This window comes from Lontra canadensis, unplaced genomic scaffold (genome assembly GCF_010015895.1).
Source record: "Lontra canadensis isolate GAN:19392208 unplaced genomic scaffold, GSC_riverotter_1.0 scaffold111, whole genome shotgun sequence".
Classification (NCBI taxonomy): Eukaryota; Metazoa; Chordata; class Mammalia; order Carnivora; family Mustelidae; genus Lontra; species Lontra canadensis.
In genome coordinates this window covers 6,386,358-6,408,957 of record NW_022631105.1, presented here as the reverse complement: position 1 = coordinate 6,408,957, position 22,600 = coordinate 6,386,358, and the positions used below count along the sequence as shown (strand labels likewise).

The following is a 22,600-nucleotide window of genomic DNA, read 5'->3' as shown; positions in this document are numbered from 1 at the left end:
AAGAACCCCAGTGAATCTCAAACATAGGAAACAAAATTAAATCCATCCCCAGAGTTACTGTAATAAAATTACAGGAAATCACAGACAAGAAACTCAAAAGCATGGTAAAAAGAAAACACATTATTTTCAATGAGTTCCAATGAGATTGACAACTGAGTTCTCTAGAGTGACAATGAAAACCAGAAGGCAGTGGAATTACATCTACTGAAATACTGTTAACATAAAATTCCGTACTCAGGTAAAAAATCCTTCAGGAGTGAAGGTAAAATAAAGACAATTTTGGACTAATAAAAACTTAAATAACTCATCCATCACATGCAGGCACGGAAAGAAATTCTAAAAGGTATATTCTAAGCAGCAGGGAAATGATTTGTATGGAAGGACAAATGTAGTAAGGAAGACAGAGGCAAAGAAATAGTAAATATATGAATAAATCTAAGTGAACATTGACTGTAAAAGAGTAACAATAATGAGGTTAACACAACTTATGGGATAATGTAGAAGATAAAAAGTGCATATAAGTTGGGAGGAAAGTAAGTTCAGTTAAAAGTATTCTAAGATGCTGGGGCGCCTGGGTGGCTCAGTCAGTTAAGCGGCTGCCTTCAGCTCAGGTCATGATCACAAGGTCCTGAGATCCAGCCCCACGTCGGGCTCCTTGCCCAGTGGGAGATCTGTGTCTCCCTCTGCCTTCCCCACTCCCCCTGCTTGTGCTTGCTCTCCAACCACCCCCACCACTGTGTCAAATAAAATCTTTAAAAAAAAAGAAATTGTAAACAACAACAAAAAAATTTTTTTAAAGTTTTCTAAGATGCTTGTATTACCTGTGCAGAGGGTAAAGCCATTGGTTAGCCACAGACTCTGAGAAGTAACTATGCACATGGAGTTTCTAGCATAATCACTAAAAAAATAAGAAATAGCATTATATTTTTCAAACCAGTAGGGGAAAATAATAGTGTTAGAAAAATCTCAAACAAAAAAAAATGAAGAAAGAGAGAAAAACATAAAATATAAGTACTATAAGCAGCACAAGCACTGTAAATTGAAAGCATAAAATGAGGTGCATTTGAACGCAAATACATCAGCAGTTACATCAGAAGTACATAAAGCAAGTGCCCCAGGTTGAAAGACAGTATCATACTGGGGTTAAAACAACCTGCCAACTGTATTCTATTTACAAAAGACATCATCTAAAATTTGGGATACAGAAAGATTGAAAAGTAAAAGGATGAAAAAATATCTGACTGACAGAACATTAACAAAAAGAAAGCAGGTATATCTTACTATCAGACAAAATAGTCTTTTTTTTAAAAGAAAGTTTTTATTTATTTATTTATTTATTTATTTGCCAGGGAGAGACACAGCAGGAGAGGGAACACCAGCAGAGGGAGTGAGAGAGGGAGAAGCAGGCTTCCCATTGAGCAGAGAGCCCAATGTGGGAATCAATCCCAGGACCCTAGGATCATGCCCTGAGCTGAAGGCAGACACTTAACGACTGAGCCACCCAGGTACCCCCAGACAAAATATTCTTTAAATAATAAAATATTACTAGAGATAAAAGATAAATTATTAATAACCAAAGGCTGAATTTAACAGGAAGATGTAAGAATTCCCGATTTTTATGCTTCTAGTAATAAAGCTTCAAAATATGTAAGGCAAAAACTTGACAGAATAACCAAGATAGGGCGCCTGGGTGGCTCAGTGGGTTAAGCCTCTGCCTTTGACTCAGATCATGATCTCAGGGTCCTGGGACTGAGTTCCGCATCTCCCTCTGCTCAGGAGGTAGACTGCTTCCTCCTCTCTCTCTGCCTACTTGTGATCTCTCTCTGTCAAATAAATAAATAAATAAAATCTTAAATAAAATCTTAAAAAAAAAAGAAAAGAATAGCCAAGAGAAATAAACATGTCTAGAATTAGAGTGGAAAAATTCTACATACCTTTCTCATTAATTAACAGAAAAGTGTCATGAATAATTTACAATTTTTAGTTTCTTTCCCCCTTGCTTTATCGAGGTGTAATTGACAAATAGAATTGTAATATAAACTGTACAATGTAATGATATGATTTACATATAGATTGTGAAATGATTACCAAAATCAAGTCAATTAACACACCCACACTTACCAGGCAGGGAAGATACCATGATCATGACGGTGGTTTTTCCGGAGTGAGGCTCATTCATTGCGCTCTGAGTGTGCTGGCCCCCGTAATTTCCTCAAATGTGGGAGAAACTCAGCTGCATAATTTATGGTAGTGGGGGACTGAAAAAAAAGTTATTGAACACACCCCTCACCCCATATAATTACCTGTGTGCATGCATGTGTGTTTGTGTGTGAATGTTTAAGATCTCCTCTCTTAGCAACTTCCAAGTTTATAATACAGTATTATTAACTGTAATGTAATGCCCATTCTGTACATGAGCTCTCTAGAACTTACTTACCTTATAACTGAGTTTCTACCCTTTGATCAACACCCCCCCCACCCATTTCTTCTACCCCTCGGGCCTGGGCAATCACCAATCTACTCTCTGTTTCTGGGTTTGACTTTTTAAAAAATTCCACACATAAGTGATACCATACAGTATTTACATTTTTGGAGGGGGTCTGGCTTATTTTGCTTAATACAATGCCCTCCGGTTTCATCCATGTAGTTACTGATGGCAGGATTTCCTTCTTTCTAATGGCTGAATAATATTCCACTGTGCGTGTGTGTGTGTGTGCATGTGTGTAGGTGTGTGTTTATGTGTAACATTTTCTTTATTCATTCATCCGTTGATGGACACTGAATCAGCATTTAGAGATATACTTGTGGCTTTGAGCACTATGCTGGAAAAGAATAGAAATAAACTAAGAATCTATCTCAAGAAGTTAGAAAAACTGGATAAAAGAACATATGAGAGAAGAAAGGAAAGAGCAGAAATTAATGAAATAGAAAACAAACACAAGGGTGCCTGGGTGGCTCAGTTGGTTGGGTGACTGCCTTTGGCTCAGGTCATGATCTCAAAGTCCCGGGATTGAGTCCCACATCAGGCTTCCAGCTCCATGGGGAGGCTGTTTCTCCCTCTGACCTTCTCAGCTCTCATTCTCTCTCTCATGCTCTCTCTCAAATGAATCAATAAAACCTTAAAAAAAAAACCTAGAAAGCAGACAAATAATGACTTAAAAAAAAAAAGCACAAAATAGACAGGAGTAACAAAGCCAAAAGTTGGTTTTTGAAAAGAAAAGATAGATTAACCTCTGGTGCAACTGCTAAGAAAAATAAACAGAAACAAACCTATATCAGAAATTAAAAAGAAAAACTGCAGCTTCTTTAGACTTTAATGAATACTTAACATTATGAAAATATACAAAAAATATACAAAAATATATAAAAAATTTTAAAATCTAACATGAAAAAGAACTTACTATGTGGCAGACATGATTTTATGTACTTTAAACATATTAATTTATTCAATTTTCATAACACCTCCACAAATGAGGCACTAACACTGTGCTCATTTCTATCATCATGCCCATTTTATATATGGCAAAACTGAGGCTAAGGGAGTTAATAAATTTCACCAAGTCCACTCAGAACCTAGAATTTGAAACCATGTATTATGTCTTAGGAGTCCAAAGACTTTGCTACTATGCTATGCTGAAATTGAGCAAGAACTTAAAAAAATACAACTTAAAGCTGACACAAGAAAAAAATAGAAAAGCTGAATCGTCCTCTAAGTTTTAAGTAGTTGTTTTAGTCAAACTGTCATTTGAAACTTTTTCACAAAAGAATTCAGACAAGATGGTTTTACTGGTGAGTTTTGTCTAATACTTAAATAAGCAATAACTATTTTTACATAAAAATCTAAGAATAGAAAAGATATACACATTCTATAACTCCTTTTGTGAGACTAGCACAATCTTTTTTTTTTTAAAGATTTTATTTATTTATTTGACAGAGAGAGATCACAAGTAGGCAGAGAAAGGAGGGGAGGCAGGCTCCCAGCTGAGTAGAAGCCAGATGTGGGGCTCGATCTCAGGACCCTGAGATCATGACCTGAGCCGAAGGCAGAGGCTTAACCCATTGAGCCACCCAGGCGCCCCAAGACTAGCACAATCTTGATACCAAAACCCAACAAGGACAGAATAAAGAATGCATAGGCTAATCTCACTCATAAACATAGGTACAAAAATTAAATTATTATCTAACAGAATTCACATATATATATATAGAGAGAGAGAGAGAGTAGGACTTCATGACTAACTAGGATTTATATCTGGAATGCAAAGTATGTTTAATTTTACAAAAAGCAATGAGTGGGGAGTGCCTGGGTGGCTCAGTCATTGAGCATCTGCCTTCAGCTTGGGTCATGATCCCGCAGTCCTGGGATCAAGCCCCACATTGGGTCCCTGATTGACAGGAGGCCTGCCTTTAGCACCACTACTTGCTAAAATGCTCCCTCTTCCTCTCTCCTGGCGTGTGTTCTCTTTCTTGCGGGCTCTCTCTCTTTCTGTGTCAAATAAATAAATAAAATCTTTTTAAAAAAAAAAGCAATGAGTGCAATTCATCATGTAAATAGACTAAAAGAGAGTAATCATATGATTATCCTTTTTAAATTTTTTTATAAAGTAAATACTTTTATTTTTTTATTAAGATTTTATTTATTTGACAGACAGAGATCACAAGTAGGCAGAGAGGCAGTCAGAGAGAGAGAAAGAAGCAGGGTCCCTGCGGAGCAGAGAGCCCAATGCAGGTATCGATCCCACCCTGGGATCATGACCTGAGCCAAAGGCAGAGGCTTTAGCCCACTGAGCCACCCAGGTGCCCCAATTATCCTTTTTTTTTTAAAAAGATTTTATTTATTTATTTATTTGACAGACAGAGATCACAAGTAGGCAGAGAGGCAGGCAGATAGAGAGGAAGGGAAGCAGGCTCCCCACTGAGCAGAGAACCCGATGCAGGGCTCGATCTGAGGACCCTGGGATCATGACCTGAGCCGAAGGCAGAGGCTTAACCCACTGAGCCACCCAGGTGCCCCTCATATGATTATCTTAACAGATGCAAAAGGGGGTTTTGATAAAATCTCACATCAATCCATGACAATTTTTTTTTGCAAACTAGAAATTGAAGAAAAATTCTTTAATTTGATAAAGACTGCTTAGAAAAAGTATAGTTCATGATATGTACTTAACTGTAAAATGTTGAGAGCTTTCATTTGAAATCAGAATGAGTCAAGATATCTACTGTCAATACCCTTATTCAACATTACACTGGAGGTTCTAGTCAGTACAACAAGGTAAGGAAAAAGTCTGTAAGGACTGGAACATCGGAAATAAAACTTGCAAAGTACTTAGCTGATAGGAGCACATACATTGGAAATCAAAACGAATCAACAAAGAAATTATTAGAGTTAATGAGTGTTTAGCAAGACTGTCAGCATATACCCTGCATTCTTTTATCCCCTTTTGCCTGGCAAAATCACAACTTTTGAAATGATATACTAGAAATTTCTGCTTTCAAATCTTAAAATTCTAATGTTAATCAATATCTTTATCTTCCTCTCAAATTACATAAGGATTTTTAAACTCTTGTCACTCTGTTCCTTAGATGTTATTGTTAATCAATATTTTTACTTTAGTTATATCTTTTTAAAAAACTTTATAAGTTAGACATTAATTATATAATTAGACATTAATATTGTGTTACATGGTAAATGATTGTTTAGATTTATTTACATACCTTATAATTTCTTTGTTCAGTATTCCTTTTTGTGTCTCAAACCTCCCATTCTGGGATCACTTTTCTTTTCTCTAAAGTATATATTTAGGGGCGCCTATATATATATATATATATATATATATATTCTCTAAAGTATATATTTAGGGTTAAGCCTCTGCCTTCGGCTCAGGTCATGATCTCAGGGTCCTGGGATCGAGCCCTGCAGTGGACTCTCTGCTCGGCAGAGAGCTTGCTCCCCCTGCCCCCGCTTGCCTTTCTGCCTACTTGTGATCTCTGTCAAATAAATAAATAAAATTTTTAAAAATAAATAAATAAATAAATAAAGTATATATTTAAAATTTGCTTTAGTGAGAGTCTGTTGGCAGTAAACTCTTTCAGTTTTTGTCTGTTCTTGAAGAATAGTTCGGCTGGGAATAGAATTCAGAGCCGACTGTGATTTCCTCGCAACATATGGAATATGTTACAGCACTACTTTCTGGCTTCCTTTGCAATGGTTGATAAGTCATACAGCAGTTGCAATACTGTCCTTTTTTTTTTTTTTAAAGAATTTATTTAGTTATTTGAGAGAGAGAGAGCACAAGAAGGGGAGGGTCAGAGTGAGACGCAGACTCCCCGCTGAGCAGAGAGCCTGACGCAGGACTTGATCCCAGGACTCCAGGATCACGAACCAAGCCAAAGGCAGTCACCAAGCAACCGAGCCACCCAGGCGCCCGAAATACGGTCCTTTTATAGATGATCTCGGATTTCCTTCTGGCTATCTTCAAGGACAGAGTCCTCACCCTCAGCCAGTGGACCAAGTACACACTGGCGTGTGCAGGACCAGGTGAGGGGAGGTCTTCGAGGGGACAAACGCGTCACCAGAGCACAGCTGCCTGCTTGGGTGTGATCTCTGCTTCTTCACCCTTTGCAGAAAAGCTCAGAAACCAGATTCAACAAGAGGAGAGGAAACTGTGACTTTAGTACCACTATTTGCTAAAATGCTAGGGGGCACCCAGATTTGAACTGGGGACCTCTTGATCTGCAGTCAAATGCTCTACCCCTGAGCTATACCCCCTGCTCTACCAGGAGATCCAATTAATACCCTTTCCCTGTGCAGCCACACCCAGAACTCCCGCCGTAGATGCCGCTCGGTTGGCTGAGTTGCGGGACCTGCTTTACTGCCAACTCCTGTCCCTGCTTAGCAGCAGCAGCAGCAGGTTGCTTTCTCCCCCAGCTCTGCAGCTTCTCCATCTGCAGATCCTGGGCGAGCAGCAACTTGGGAAGCCTTCCCCGACGGCTGGAAGGATCTACCGTAACATCTGTACTGCGGTTCCTGTGCTGCGTACCTGAAAACAGAGACTCAGAATGCCCAGTGGTTGGCTAAGTCTGCACCACTTAAAAGGTAGAAGACACACGGGCTGGCGATGGGTCAGAGCTCCCCGCACGACGCTGCTCCCTCGGATGCAGGCAGAGCCCTGTCTCATTGCCTCAGATCTCCACGTGGTCACACTGCTGGCTGAGACGAGCCACCTGAGGAAACGACTGTCCCTAGGCTCCAAGTCCCCCTTTCTGTGCTCGGCCCTGCCGGCCCTGCCGTGCTGGGACTCTGTAAACCACCCTCATCCTTTGCCAGGTGGCTTCCTGGTTGGTCCCCAGCAGGGTTCTCGGAGGGAGGTGGGAAGGTCGGAGGTGGGAAGGTCGGAGCCGGCCAGAGCCCCCGTTGTGCCTGCTGTGGCTCCTGCCAGCGTCACCTAGCAGCAGCAGTCCGTCCCAGGAGCAACCGAGACTGCGGCCTGCAGTCTGGTGCTCACAGGACCCGCCTCGCCACAACTCTTCGGGGACACCAGTACCTCCTTAGGGATCTGAGGCCGGGATCCACAGAGAAACTCCCCAAGCCTGTGAGATTTCCCAAGTTCTCCTCCTCTGTTTGTTTCCTGGGCCCCAGAGTGGGAGACGTTCCTTCCAGACACTACCTCTGTGACATTCAGTCTCTCCTTGTCGTCCTTCAGTTCTCTAGTGCCGGTTGTTAGGGGTTGGATCTCCAAAAAGATCTGCTGAAATCTTTCCCTCGGTACCACAGGATGCGACCTTGACTGGGGTCATGGGAGAGACAATTAGCTCTGATGAGGTCACGGTGGAGAGGGGCGGGGCACAGTAGGACCGGGTCCTTGTAGGAAGAGGAGAGACACAGAGGGTGACAACAACCATGGGCAGATGGAATGGCCACCGGACATGAGAAGCTAGAAGGATGCAGGGAGGACCCTCTGCCCACACCTTGATTTCCCACCCTGGGCCCCCGAGCAGTGGGCTGGTAAATTTCTGTTGTTTTAAGCAGCCAATTTTGTTACAGCGGCTTAAGGAAACTGATACACTCGCTAACAATTATTTATATTAAATTCTCCGTCAAAATGACAGAGGTAACTTTTGCCTCCAGACTAGACCCTGGATGATACTGAAATTGGGACCACGGCGGCTCTGGGGAAGCAGACCCTCGACGAGGACATTCAGGATGGATGTGGTCTTGACCTTAGTCTTCAGTGTGGTGCTGAGTCTCTGGAATGACCTTAGGGGTGCTGGGCCACAGACTCAACCCAGCCTTATCCTGTTTGAGGAACTAGGGGACGGTGTCTATACTACTCAATTTTGTCATTCCAGGTGAAGGAGGAAAAAAATCAGGCTCTCAAAGGGGGCACCTGGATTTGAACCAGGGACCTCTTGATCTGCAGTCAAATGCTCTACCACTGAGCTATACCCCCTTCTGACAGAAGTGGTGTAATTAATAAACTCAGACTTCCACACACAAGCTGCTCATTCAGGCTCCGTACAGAACTGCTGGGTCTGGGCAACTCTACACACACCCTCTCGTGCCATAACTATCCTCCTTTTCCAAAAGGACACCGTCCCTCTTGGCTTCAGCGTGGAAGATCCCTGAACTGTCCATCTGAGACCACGAAGTCTGTACCTGGCTTGCTTTCCAAAGGCAGAAAGTGAACCCCAGGGGTAAGGCACCGCTCACTGAACAAGGTCTAGAATGTTCATTGCCAGCTTTTCAATGTTATCCTATGCACATTTACATTCTGATGGAAGAGAATTGATTTGGGGGCTGCATCCGTCTGGTGTCAGGCTGGTGCCTTGAGTGTTGGGGATAGATGTGGAGCGTGTGCTGCTTTCGGGTGGAAACAGACTGGCCCCAGGTGATGGGGGGTGGTGGGGGGTGGGGGTGTTTCTTCAGCACACAGGGTCTGCAGCTTGGTTCTGGCCGTTGTTCTAGAAGGCCAGTCTGGAGACGCCTTTCCCCCTCCTCTTCCCTGGTGACACAGATATTTGCAATAAACGTCTGAGGCTCCATCTGGCTTCCGTTGCTGGACCCGAGGGCCCTGACGGCCACAGCAGGCTACATCCTGACGTGCCTTATGCTCCATGCTGCTGACAAATGCATCTCTGAGTGGGCATGAAGTCGAGCAAAGCTTTTCCAACTTTCTGCAGTGAAGGACCAGCTTTATCTTTATTTTCCTAAAACCTCTCAGGGCTCCATGGCAGCGCATCAGACCTGCGGACTTTGAGACCCCCACCCCCCAGCACCCGAGCGGGCCGGCATCAGATTGTTGTAGAATTTCTAAGTGTTGCCAGAAAGCTCCTGGACGACACTTTGAATGGCACCAGGCTCCTGCTCGCGTCGGCGAAGCGGGTACTGAAGGGCACCGGGCTCGAGGACATGCTGACCATGAACTCCTCTGGAGCAGAGGGATGACTTTACCACTCTGTTAAGATAGTCATGCGAGCCCTCTGTAGAACCCCCTTTTCCAACCAGCAGGCGAATCATACCCTGCCAGTGTTCTACCCATAAAGACCTGCCATATGGGTGCCTGCTCTGTTTCGGAGCTCACGGAATATTTCACTCTGTTGATAAATGGGCATGTTTCTACTCCTGTTTGGTTACCAGGAAGCTCAGAGATGGGATTTATATTCAGGAATAGTAGCTTCTCCTAACCTGGGCTCTCGGGCATAATTCTTCACCTCCTCTCCTATATGTTCAGTCCTTGCCTTTTCTCCCCCCTGCAATTTTAAAAATTGTCGTAAAAGACACGTGACATAAAATGCACTGCCTTCACCATGGTTAGCGTACCGTTCAGTGGCATTAAGTACACTCACATGGTCGTGCAAACCATCCCCACCGTCCGCCTCCTGACCTTTTCATCTTCCCGAACTGAAACCCTGTCCTCGTTCATCAGTAACTGCCCGTCCCCCAGCCCCCAGCCCCTGACGTCCCCCCTTTTGCTTTCTGTCACCATGATTTTGACAGCCTCGTATAAATCAGTCCTGTGTATACTTGTTTGATCGGTTGGACTTTTATGTATCTTTTATTGCAAGCTGCCTCAGATTCCATTTTTTTTTGAAGCAAGCTTGGTATAAACAAATAAAACCAGGATGGTAATAATTAGGCACAAGGGAAACATTGAGAAAGCCTAGGGCAGATTTTCTCTGTCCCTTCAGGAAATGAGTGTGGCTGAGGAGATAAACATGACACACTTGAGTTTTTACTACTTGTTGGAAAGATAAATGCTGGGAGGCCTAGGGGTGGCAAGGAGCTGGCCTTCCGCTGGAGTGAAAGGTCCACGACCTAGAAACAGCCGGATTTGAACCAGGGACCTACTAGTCTGCAGTCAAATGCTCTACTCCTGGGCTATACCTCCACCTCCCTCTGTCCTTTTACTAAGATACGTCCATAATTCCAGTCTTTCCCAGCTGCGCTCCCACGGTGGGTCTCCCGGGGAGCTGCCGGAGCGCCTTCTCTGGGCACCCGCCTCCCCACCTGTCAGAAGCTGCTCTCCATCTCCCGTCTGCGCACCTGTGTCCGCGTGAACGCCCCTCCTCCCAGGTGATGACGACGCTGGTAGTGATTACCGGGTACCAAAGGGATCCCACCCATCCCCCCACATCTAAGATGCTCCATTTCTTTTTCTGCATATACCGCTGTTTTGCTTTCCTTTCCCAGGGACTAAGACCTGGGACTAATCAGAGGCTCTCAGGGCTGGGCGTACCCCAGGGGAGGCATCGGGGTGGCTGGGGAGAAAGCTGCAGCCCCACATTTTGCAGGGAGGAGAGCGAGCGAAGACCAGCCCAGGTGTCCGCTGGCGGGAGGACCTGGCGGCTGGGCATAGGGTACTCGATCTCAAAGAGCCCCTGCTTGGCGGTGATCCATTTCCGATATTGAGCCTACGTTGCGTGTCTGTCTGCCTCTTTCTTGGTTCTGCTGTCTTGTACTACCGGACAGAATTTTCTGCTCTTGTACTGAGAGGACTCTGAAGTGAGGCCTTCCCCTGTAGAGGAGATTGGTTCCTTGCTCGAAGGTCTCCTAGCAGCTGCTCCCTGTGCTAGAACCTTCCAACAAACTCTCGGATCCAGCTGTGGGACGATGGAGGCTAGTCAAGGCTAGTCAGACTTCCATACTCTGGACACACGCAAATGAGGTGCTGTACGCGGCAGTCTGCCTTTCTAAAAAAAAAAAAAAAAAAAAAAAAAAAGGTCGAGAGTGTTGCAAAGTGGATGATTTTTTCCAGGACTATGAGCAGCACTTTGTTGAACATAAGTGCACGTGTGGCCCATTTCTCATGATTTCCCAGGATCGAGTCCTCCCCAGTGGCTGCTCCCTCCTCACGTCCCTCCCCTGCGCCCCCCCCCCCCCCCCCCCCCCCCCCCCCCCCCCCCCGGTCTGCACACTGACCCTCCCCTCAGCATGGTGCAGCAATCGGCTTTGGAGCAGAGTCTGCTAATCCCGAATCAATACAACCTCGGTGTGGTCGTCCGGGTATGAAGCTGGGCTCCCAGACCCCCCAGCAGACCCCCAAATTCACAGGCGCCACCCGATCGGACCCGGCTCTCAACACCTCCCTAGTCGGCCTCACAGTACAGAGCCATAGGAAGCCAGGATGCCCTCCAGGTTCCCCGGGAAACCAAGTTAGCTGTCAGAAGGTTGCTCAGTGAGGCTGCCATCAGAGCAAATGGAATGGAATGTTCCTGAAGGTTTTCTCCTCAGGCCACAGAACATTTTAGTGAATTATTCCTGTTCCAAAGTACTGTCCCCTCTCTAGAGGCCGGAATACTCACACCCACCAAAGTGGGCATCTCAGTGTGTCCTCGGCCGCCCCTACTAGGTGGCTGGGTCCCGTCACCCCATCTCTTGTATGCACATACCCCTTCCCCGTCTTGTGTCTCCACTCTCTGACCTGCTAAGTGTGTATTAATCTTGGTCCCCAGAGGGAGGGCAAGAGGATATGTCACCTCATTTCTCTACAAAACAGCTTGATTCCTCCTTTGTGTCCCAACCTGCTGAAGGACAGAAATCGAAAGACTCGACTCTGGGGTCCTGCACAACTTCCCCTGTGCTGTGCCTAAGTTAAGAAGGGGCTTTCAGAGTACCCCCACCTTTGGGGCAGGTGGGCGTCTGGTCTGCCACCTGGTCTTGACCCCACTGTGAGCACCGGGACTTTCTGATCCCGCTGGTCTCGTCTGCGTCTTCTGCTTGGCCCCCTGGTACTGGCCACCTTGCCCACGTGGCCCTTCCACGCTGGGACGGAGTTGGCTGCCGGTGCCTGTCTGTTGGCTCTGAACCCCCAGCGCCCGGATGGCGGGAATGGGAAAGCTGAGCACGGACAGTTTGCATCTCCAGGCTTATCCCTTCCCTCTGGTATGAAGGACGCAAGCTCTCCCTGCCTGGCTGGGGTGCGGGGCATGGGGGGGTGGGTGGAGTAGGAGTCAGAGGGGTGGGAGATGTAGGATTCCATCTCTATTGTGACCGGCCGCACCTGAGCTGTAGGAAGATTCAGCCGCTGTCTCCCCTCAGCTGAGCCCGGGACCCTCCGTCCTTACAACACAGCTCCTGCGACTAACCTAACCCTTCCTGCGACTCAGCATTGAATGGTTTCTGTGAATTGTCGCCTTGTGTCTTCACATCCACCCTGAGCTGGGCACAATTATTATCCCCAAGTTGCAGGTGAAGAAACTAAGGCTTAGAGAAATTTAGGAGTCCAACCAGTCTAACTCTGGGACTAAAGCTTGGGGACCACGTTGCAAGATATTTTTCTAACGCACGAATGAATTGGGTCTCTGTCTGCACGGCGGGACTAGATGAAACCTCGGCCAGTTCCTTACTGGGTGATTTCTTTTCTGAAATATTAGGGAGATAAAGGCGTATCACCTGTTACTGTAGGCTGCTTAGGCCGTGATGCAGTTAATGAGGTCATAACTGTCACTTCTGCTAATGGCCGGTCCCATCTGTTGCGTGCTGATTCTGGTTTCACATTCACAGGGAATTATCTCCTCGTTTTAGGGGTATCACCAACTCACGTATAAACCAAAGTGGGTAGGTCCTAGGAGCTGGAGGGAAGCACTCCTTACTCCTCCACCCCCGCCCCCCCAATCTCTGGGCAAGGTGAGTCATTTCACCAATGCCTCAGGCAGGAGCCCAGTTGGCTGGAGGAGCACAGAGCAGCCAGCACTCATCACCTCGTCCATCCAGTCGTGACCTCGCCCTGCGTTGCTAATGATACCCCTGATGCTGCTGATGAGCCCGAAACCATAGTGACTGGCTCTGTGAGCGTGCTTCTTTGTTTCTCCTTGCTTTTCAGAGACGTTCCCTTTGAGAAGTCAACCTATCTCCATGGTGCTAAGAGGAATAAAGAATGTGGTCCTCCTCACACACCAATGCGCGGCGGCTGATTCATGTAAGATACAAATCCTCATCAGAACCCGAAAACGAAAATCACATTTTTTTTTTAATCGGGGAGTGTAATTTCCTTCTGTTATATTTAAACAGACTTATCTATGGGAAAGAGATTTTTAATTTTTTATTATGGAAAATCTCAAATATACACAAGAGTAGTGGTGTCCATCACTCAGTGTACGGATCAGTGTTCTCCACAGACCCACAGACACAGAAGCAGTGGAGGAGGGGAGAGTGGAGGGAGAGAGAGGGAGGGGTTTGTGGTAAGGAATTGGTTCCCGTGACTGTGGAGGCTGAGATGTCCCATGTTTGCACATCTGCCAACTACAGACCCAGGAAGGCTGGTGATGTGGTTCTAGCCCGAGCCTGCAGGTCTGAGAACCCGAGAACTGCTGATCTAAGTTGTAGCCTGGGGCAGGAGAAGCCATTGTCCCAGCTCAAACAAGGAGAAAACTACCTGCCCAGTCTCTGCCCTTTCCTTCCATTCAGGCCCTCAGCAGCTCGGATGATGCCTGGCGGCACTGGGGAGGGCAACTGCCTTCACTTAGGTTTTACTGATCCAAATGCTAATCTCACCTGGAAATGCCCCACATGCATACCCCCAAATAATGTTTACCTAAATATCTGTGTACCCCGTGACCCAGTCGGGTTGACACGTAAAAGTAACCATTATACTCAGCTTCAACAATTTTCAACGTAGCCAAGCTGGTTACAGAAGGAGCCTTGATCAGAGTTCAGCCTTTTGGTGAGATGATGTCGCTGGAAGAGCTGTGTCAGGACGCTCATGTCTGCTGCTCTTTCTGTTGGTGGAACTGGGATTAAGTGGTGTGTGGAGGTGTCATTAACCTGGTCAATTTCCCCATCAAACATTTATCTCATGGCTTTAGCGGCCTTGGTGATTCTTGCTTACATCTCTTAGTCGATAGGAGCTGCAAATGATTTTATTCCAGTCCTCTCCCTCATTAGCTCAAATTCTTTTATAAGGAAAGATATCCTTTACCAGCTACTTGGTTCTGCTGGTATAGAACAAATGCTTGATTCTTTCCTTTTATTTGTGAATTTCCAGAATAATGAATTGATGCCTTAGCAACCTCCAGATTTGACCAGTGAGAGCTTTAATATATATATATTATATATATGTATACACACTAGTGTGTATATATATATACACACACACACTAATGAATTAATGGATTTTTAAATGCATGTTTTGTGTGTTTCTTTTTTTTTAAGATTTTATTTATTTATTTGACAGATCACAAGTAGGCAGATAGGCAGGCAGAGAGACAGAGGGAGAAGCAGGCTTCCTGCTGAGCAGAGAGCCTGATGCAGGGCTCGATCCCAGGTCCCTGAGATCATGACCTGAGCCAAAGGCAGAGGCTTTAACCCACTGAGCCACCCAGGTGCCCCTGTTTTATGTGTTTCAATCACTCACACTAATTTTTCTTTTTGATTCTCACATAGTCCCACCTTTGGCCACAGGGCACTTGTTTAATTTGGCTCCTATGTCCATTTAACATGCTTCTTTCTACTAGTCTTTGAGAATTTCTGTGTGGGTGAGTGTGAGGGTGTGTGTTTTCACAAGCGAAATGAGACTGCCAGGCTGGGCGGGCTGCCTGTAATGGGGCATCGAGCCCCATCACTCAGACGGGCTTGTCGTCCCCAAGGTGGAGGAAGGTGGGCCTCACTGAGGGTGCTGGCTGCAGCCTCTGGGGCAAGATGGGAAGAACATTCGGGTTATGGAGGAGTCTGACTCCCAAGAGAACACAGAGTCTTGGGAGAGAACTCCAGCAGAACCGGGGAGCACCAGGGCTCAGGCCTTGACAGGGGGCGGGGGGACCCCCACAGAAGCTGCTTGCCCGGAAGAGGCCGGAGCAGACCTGGCTGAGGAGTGGGCCTCGGTGCAGATCGTCCACACTGGGGGTTCTGGCAAAACTCAGTGGAAAGGGTGAGGACGTTCAAACATACCCGGGCTGGATTCCCCTCCAGTCTTGGTGGGTGAGACCCTAAGTAATTTACTTTAAAATCGTATATACATACTGGATTCATAGAATTCATATGATATAATGCTCAAAAGGCAAAAAATTCCTGCTGTTGGAAGCAACTGTTAGGAGGTGAAGAGAGAAATAAACCGTGGCGCGTCCAGACAAGGGCACCGTATTCCGCGCGGAAGGAAAGGAGCTCACGAGCGGGGTGGCCGTGGAGCAGCTTCGGGGCCCGTTACTGAGGGACGCAGCCAATCTGGAAAGGCTGCGCGCTGTGTGGCTTCCCGAGAAAGGCAAAACTGTGGAGACGGTCAAAAGTCCAGTGGTCATCGCCAGGGGTTTTGGGGGTGAGGAGACACCAACAGGCTGAGCACGGAGGGGTTGGTGGGGGGGGCGGGGTGGAACGCAGGGGCTTGTGGGAAATTCCTAGACCTTCCTCTCAATTTTGCAGTGAACCTAAAGGTTAAAAAAAAAAAAAAAAAAAAATATATATATATAAATATATATATATATATATATTTTTTTTTTTTTTTTAAACAGATTTCATTTATTTGTTAGAGAGAGAGTGAGCACGATTGGAGTGAGGAGTAGAGGGGAAGCAGGCCCTCTGCGGAGCCGGGAGCGGATGCTCGCCTGCATCCCAGGACCCTGCGATGATGACCGAGCTGAAGGCAGACGCTTAACCAACTGAGCCACCCAGGCACCCCTAAATTTTTTTAATTTAAGGATTTTATTTATTTGAGAGAGAGACTGAGACAGAGAGCATGAGCGGGGGGAGGGGCAGAGGAAGAGGGAGAAGCAGGTTGCTCTGGGAGCAGGGAGCCCCATGGGGGGCTCGATTCCAGGACCCTGAGATCATGACCCCAGCCGAAGGCAGATGCTTAACCCACTGAGCCACCCAGGTGCCCCTAAAAAAATAAAATGTTAAGAATAAATAAATAGATTTAAAGAATAAAATGTGAAAAAGGTTATGCAGTCAAAATTCTCCCAACCCTCCCTCTTCTTTTTTTTTAATAGTCAAAAGAATTTTTTTTATTTCCCAGTGCATGTAAAAGTTATGTTACGCTGTAATGCAACCTACTAAATGTGCAATAGTATTGTCTAAAAAAAAATATATACATACCTTAATTTAAAAACACCTATTGCTAACCATCATCCGAGTTTTCAGTGAGCTGTAATCTTTCTGCTGGTGGAGGTTCTTGCCTCAGTGCTGGTGGCTGCTGACCGATCAGAATGGTGGCTGCTAAAAGGGTGACTGTGGCAATTTCTTAAAAGAAGACAACAGTGAAGTTTGCTGAATTAACTGAGTCTTCGTTTCACAAACAGTTTTGCATTAGCCGGGGGTGCTGTTTGATAGCATTTGACACACCGGAGAACTTCTTTCACAATTAGAGTCAGTCCTCTCCAACCCAACCCCTGAGTCATCAGCTATGTTTACGCGCTCTTCGAAATCTTCTGTTGTCATCTCAACAGTCTTCACAGTATCTTCACCAGGAGTCGATCCCATCTCAAGAAACGTCTCTCTGCTCCTCCATGAGAAACAAGCCTCATCCACGAAAGTTTTATCATGAGTTTGTAGCAACTCAAATCCCATCTTCAGGCTCAACTTCTTTTTTTTTTTTTAATTTAATTTTATTTTTTCGGTGTTCCAAGATTCATTGTTTATGCACCACACCCAGTGTGCCATGCAGTATGTGCCCTCCTTACTACCCACCACCAGGCTCACCCAACCCCCTCCCAAGCCCTCCCCTCCAAAACCCTCAGTTAGTTCCTCAGAGTCCACAGTCTCTCATGGTTCGTCTCCCCCTCCAATTTCCCCAACCCCCTTCTCCTCTCCATCTCCCCATGTCCTCCATGTTATCCCTTATGCTCCACAAGTAAGTGAAACCATATGATAACTGATTTTCTCTGCTTGACTTATTTCACTCAGCATAATCTCTTCCAGTCCCGTCCATGCTGATACAAAAGTTGGGTGTTCATCCTTTCTGACGGAGGCATCATACTCCATTGCATACATGGACCACATCTTCTTTACCTATTCGTCCGTCGAAGGGCATCTTCCACAGTATAAGCCTCCCTCTTCTTGTGCTTGGAGGAAAGCCAGATTAACAGCTTCTTTTATGACCTTCCACAGTCCGTGCATGGGAGGAATTACCACCAGGCTCTCTCGGACTTTATTAATAAACACAAATGGTAGCAGAGCGTACACACTGCATTGCACTTGCTTTTTCACATAATTTAATATAAATAATGACATTACTTGCCTGTAAACCTTTCTCTCTATAAGAAGAAAACTCAGCCCTAGCTCTTTGAGAAAGGCAACCCCAGCGTCAGAGGCTCAGAGTCCCTGCATGCCGGGCTGTGAGCGAGACGGCAGCAGAATGGAGAGAGCTTTGCAGTAATCACAGGGGACTTCTGGACTCAAACCAGGGACTTTATGATCTGCAGACCAGTGTTCTGCCCCTGAGCTATGCTCCCTCCCTGAGCAGGCAGACCTGCTTGGGACTTCTCACTTGGGTAGCTACACCCAAGACACCTGGGAGAACTAGACTTAATGTTTACTGAACACTTCTACTGCGCTAGAGAAACTGATCTTAGAGAGACATCTATATATGTGTGTGTGTGTATTTCTAAATGACTTAAAAAGCATTTCAGTGGTACCACCACTATCACCATCTTTATCGAGCATGACAGTGATACCCGGGATTAAAGCAATTCGTCCCAGTTTACAGCGTGACAGAATGAGACTTAGCCACCACTTTCCTCACACGTCATACTCATCGGAAGAGCTTTGTCTTATAGGACTTTTTTGGGAAATATTTGTCTTATAAATATTGCGTGGAAGAAATGTCCTTTGAGTGAAAGCAAAAAAGTCAATGTCTATGAAAATCTCGTGGCCAAAATACTTATTGTATATTGCAGTACCAAAAAAGTCAGCATTAAGAGTTCTCTTTAAGTAGCAAATTTGGCTCCGAGCTAGCAGTCACCTCAGCACCTGTATCAGAGCATTTTCATGAAATAGCCTTTGTTCTGCGGAGCAAATCGAAGGTGGCTCTCTAGGGACCTGGAAATCCATGGGTTTCCTACACCTTCCCAAGAGCCACCTGCCTCCCACGGTCTCTTTTCTGTAACTGGGGGAACAGCCCAGCACACTGCGGGGAGCAAGGGGAGCCCCCCTGACCAGCACACCCACACCCACCTATCCCCTGCAAAATGCCAGAAACCTACGAGGCTCCCCCCGCTCCAGAGTGCACACCATCTACAGGTGGCTGGTCCAGAGGCATAGGGGCCTTAGGAGGAAGGTGCATACCAGATTTCAAAGAGTCCAAAAATCCCACAAAACATAAACTATCTCATTTATAAATGTTAATATTGATTACATGTTGAAATGATAATGTCTCAGATCTATTTCATCAAAATACAGAAATCAGTTTCACCCATTTCTTTTTACTTTATATTTTTAAGAGTGTTCCACCTTTGGGGCACCAGGGTGACTCAGTTGGTTGAGCGGCTGCCTTCAACTCAGGTCATGATCCCAGGGTCCTGGGATCAAGTCCCCTTTCGGGCTCCTTGGTCCGCCGGGAGCCCGCTTCTGCCTCTCCCTCTGCCCCTGCTCATGTGCGCGTGCTCTCTCTCTCCCCTCTGTCAAATAAATAAATAAAATCTTAAAAAAAAAAAGTCCCACCTTTGCTGATATATAATTGACACTTAACATTGTATTAGTTTAGCGTAATGATCTAATACCTCAGTATCTGTGTATACTGTGAAATGAGCACCACAAGTCTAGTGAACATCCGTCACCTCATAGAGTTAGACATTTGAGAACTTTTAAGAAGCTCTGGGAGAGGCCGCCGGGGCGCTGAGTTGGTGGCGCATTGGGCTCAGGTCGTATCTTGGGTGGTGAGAGCTCCAGGGTGGAGTCCGCTGGGGATTCCCTCTCTCCCTCTACCTCTTCCCCTGCTTTCTCTCTAAATAAATAAAATCTTTATAAAAACTCTACTTTCTTAGCAACTTCCAAACACACAACCCAGTACTGTTAGCTGTGCCCAGCACGCTGCACCTTACCTCCCAGGACTTAACTGTAATTAACTGGAAATTTGTACCTTTTGACACTCTTCACCCACACTTTTTTTTTTTTTTAACTGTATTTAAAGCCCCTACTGGCAAATATAAACTTAGGTAAGTAGCTTGCGTACTATGTCTGGGCTGGCAAGGCTGACCTCACCTGTGACCCCAGAGCTGCCGGAAAGTGGGATAAAACAGTGCACACAGGGGGCACCCGGATTTGAACCGGGGACCTCTTGATCTGCAGTCAAATGCTCTCCCCCTGAGCTATACCCCCAGGGGTAGGTGCCCTGTCTCATACACACTCTTCTACCCCGCCCAGCTGCAACCGGTCGTGCCTCCATGACTTCTGTGGCCTCCCTGGCCTCCAGTTTCCTCCCGAACTCGCCCACCAGCTGGCTCTCTTCCCCGGGTTAGGTGGATGAATGGGTCAGGCGCTCACAGCCGGAGGCAGCAGAAAATCGGGGACCTTCTCCTTATCTCGACTCAGAATCCCAGGTCTCCAGAGGCCCTCTCCATGCGCCGCACGGGGGCTGAGGGCAGGGGCCACCTGGTTTCTTCCCCGTCTAACATCTTCTCTCGGCTGCCCCCCGGCAGCCCTTTCTCTCCTTTGCCCTCCTTCCGTGCCTCTTCCCCCTGTTCCCTGGTGTCACTCAGGGCCCTTTGCTCCGCTCTGCTGCCCTCTCCACGCCGCCGAGACCTCATGGGCCCATTCCTAAATCAAGTATCGTCTTCCCCAAACTAACTCCAGGCCTGCGCTGTGAATGGGAGACCAGGCCCAGTAAATAAAACAGAATAGGTGAGCCAAGTTGCCAGAACTGAAAAGAGCACGAGCAACACTGAAGGGCTTGTCCTGGCAAATAAGAGGCCGTCTACTAGAGCAGGCGACTGGAAACAGCCTAACGCCAGACGGCACACCTGAGTCCCAGACCTGAGAACCGCCATGGCAGAGTCACAGCGTAATAAAATAATCCCACAGGTTGATCTCGTCATCATTATGTTCGTGACAATCCCGGACCACAGGGGCTGTGACTGTTACCTCCATTTTACAGATGAGGAAACTGAGGTCCCCGGATCTTACATAAGTAATCCGACATGCAATGATTAGCAAGTGGGGTTGCAAATCCAAGCAGTCTCGCTCGTCTACACGCCTCACCCCCGGGTTGTAGCCTGAGAGCCACAGCGATCCGAAATGCACACGGAAAGGAAAGGCCTTTTATGTAAATGACGCTGGGAGAATTCAGTTGGTCATTTGGGAAAAATTATTAAAGCAGCAACTAGGGGTGCCTGGGTGGCTCAGTTGTTAAGCGTCTGCCTTCAGCTCAGGTCATGATCCAAGACCCTGGGATCGAGCCCTGCATCTGGCTCGCTGCTCAGTGGGGAGCCTGCTTCTCTCTTTCCTCCTGCTTGTGTTCTCTCTCTGGCTATGTCTCTCTCTGTCAAATAAATAAATAAAATCTTAAAAAAAAATAAAGTAGCACCTAAGCTTCTCTTTGTGTACCCAAATAAAGTCCAAGTGGATTAAAGCATGATGTATAAATAAAGGTAAAAATGAGTATCTAACTGATTTAGGAACAGCAAAGAAAGCATTCCAGTAGAAGAAATCCCAACAGAAAATAGCAATAGATTTGGCTAATAAGCATTAAAAGTTTAGGTAGGTAGACGAAATCAAAAGGTTAATAGCAACTTGGAAAATATCCTCATCGTTTATGATAGACAAAATATTACTGACTAATCTTTCACGACTAAAGAGCCCACATATAATGACAAAGGCCACTGAGGATGTGTTCAATCTCAGTAAATCAGAATAAATCTTAGTAAAACCAATGAAATCCAAATTATGAGACTGATGCACTACCTACTGCACTAACGAGACACCTAAGAAATCCAAATTAAAACATTATAATATTTTACGTTTATCAAATTAGAAAAAAATTTTCTACAATAAAATGTATTATTTTCAGAATCAGAAAAACCAATAAATATTACAAATTTAGGAATAGTCCCTTCTAGGGTCGCCCGGTCACTCAATGGGTTAAGTGTCCAACTCCTGGTTTTGGCTCAGGTCATGATCTCAGGGTCCTGGGATGGAGCCCCATGTCGGGCTCTGTGCTGGGCGAGGAGCTGGCTTAGGATTCTCTTTCTCCCTCAAGGCCCCAACCCTGCCCTGCCTCCACTCACACGTGCTCTCTCTCTCTCTCTCTCTCTCTCAAAACAAAACAAAACACTATTCCCTTCTACTAATTGCAAGAAATACCATTTCCTATTGACATAATAAGTAATTGCTTTAAGATCAAAAGAATCAATGGGATACTAATTTGGGAAATATACATTATAATTTACATATAACTCATTTAAGCTTTTGGAAGAATAGTTCTTCCACTCTGAAGATGAGGACACAGGCTCCGAAAGTCTCCAAGAGACTCAATTTCAAGACCTCCCGGGTCCAGGTGTGTGGCTGTTTCCACGATACCACACTCCATCTGTTGGGCGGGTACCGGGAGGAGCAGGAGGGTGGAATCCCCGGGGTAAGTCCTACCACCCCAGCAGCCATCATGGTCCCCTCCGGGTGAGGATGTGTGTCAACCTAAGACATTGATGGTGGCTCAGATATGTTGAGTGTTTAGCACATTGGAAGCTCTACTCGTGCCTCTTCCCATTTAATCCTCCCAAGGACCCTTGGAGGCAGTACAATGATTATATCTCCTGGGAAGTAGCTAAGAGGATGCCCATTTTGTAGATGAAGAAACAGAAACTAGAGGGTTTTAAATAACTTTCAGTCATGTGACAAAACCCACTCCGTCCCAGGTTCCGGTCTAGCACTGAGCAAGGGCTCAGCAGTGAACCCTGCCCTCAAGGAACCTGTGTTCTGAGAGGTGTGGGGCGACAGACAGGAACACAAAGGAAGCAGATCATTGCAGAGAAGGAAAGCACGATAGGAACACGGAGCAGGCTGACGGGACGGAGGGTGGCGGGGGCGAAATGGGGTACTCGGGGAAGTGACAATTACAGCGCAAGTCTGGATGATAAGCCAGTGGGTCAGATGCGGACGCAGAGCCCTCCCGGCTGTGGGCACCGCTCTGCTGGGGCTCGGACAGGGACGAGCCTGGCAGGACGGAGGAGTGTGACCTGC

At 46.2% G+C, this 22,600-nt stretch overlaps 3 non-coding genes and 1 pseudogene across 3 annotated transcripts; 1 reads left to right on the top strand and 3 right to left on the bottom strand.

Moving 5' to 3' along the window:
* Positions 1–2,113: 2,113 nt before the first annotated feature.
* LOC116856735 lies at positions 2,114–2,288 on the top strand (annotated as a pseudogene).
* Positions 2,289–6,697: 4,409 nt separating this feature from the next.
* Positions 6,698–6,769, bottom strand: TRNAC-GCA. Its single transcript has one exon. It is a non-coding gene; the product is annotated as a tRNA-Cys (tRNA).
* A 1,609-nt stretch (positions 6,770–8,378) lies between these two features.
* On the bottom strand, positions 8,379–8,450 carry TRNAC-GCA. Its single transcript has one exon. It is a non-coding gene; the product is annotated as a tRNA-Cys (tRNA).
* Positions 8,451–19,672: 11,222 nt separating this feature from the next.
* On the bottom strand, positions 19,673–19,744 carry TRNAC-GCA. Its single transcript has one exon. It is a non-coding gene; the product is annotated as a tRNA-Cys (tRNA).
* Between the last annotated feature and the right edge of the window lie 2,856 nt (positions 19,745–22,600).